The sequence below is a fragment of the Tauraco erythrolophus genome, chromosome 2 (genome assembly GCF_009769465.1).
Source record: "Tauraco erythrolophus isolate bTauEry1 chromosome 2, bTauEry1.pri, whole genome shotgun sequence".
NCBI classification, from domain to species: domain Eukaryota; kingdom Metazoa; phylum Chordata; class Aves; order Musophagiformes; family Musophagidae; genus Tauraco; species Tauraco erythrolophus.
The window spans coordinates 11,628,738-11,629,326 of record NC_141466.1 but is presented as its reverse complement, the minus strand read 5'-3'; the positions used below and the strand labels follow the sequence as shown (position 1 = coordinate 11,629,326).

Sequence of the window (589 nt, the reverse complement as noted above, 5' to 3'; positions counted from 1 at the left end):
TGGACACCGGTGACAGATGAGGGGGTCCCCGCTGCCACCGCTCAGATTCATGACGGCACCAAGTGACTCTTCGTCTGTGAGGAGAAAGGCGTGGAAACACGCAGCCATCAGAGCACCCCTCCAAAAAGGGAAAATACGGTATTTTTAAGCGGTGGCCGACAGCCCTGCCCGTACCCCTCTAGGCAGAGATTGCTCAGCAGCCCTCTGCTGACTCCTAGAAACCCTCCGGGTGGGCACAGGGTGTCCACAGGCAGTTTTCTGAAGGGAAGACTTCCAGACGCTTCACCCGGGCCGGCCTCCCCCGCCCACCCGCACCGCCCGCTGAGACTTTGCACGGCCCTTCACGCACGACTCCTCCAAACCGCCAAACACGTCTTGAATCTCGCTGCTGGGCTGCAACGCCGACGCCTCGGGCTCGCACAGGAGCCGGCCGAACGCTTCCTGAATTGTAAAAGCTGGAGAGGATGGGAGAGAATCCTAAAGGCAGAGTAAGGAGGAAGAGAAAACAAAAAGTGTTTTCCCTGACCGGGAATCGAACCCGGGCCGCGGCGGTGAGAGCGCCGAATCCTAACCACTAGACCACCAGGGA

The 589-nt window shown here is 59.8% G+C and overlaps 1 non-coding gene across 1 annotated transcript; it reads right to left on the bottom strand.

Moving 5' to 3' along the window:
• Window positions 1-517: 517 nt before the first annotated feature.
• TRNAE-CUC (transfer RNA glutamic acid (anticodon CUC)) lies at window positions 518-589 on the bottom strand. The gene has a single exon. It is a non-coding gene; the product is annotated as a tRNA-Glu (tRNA).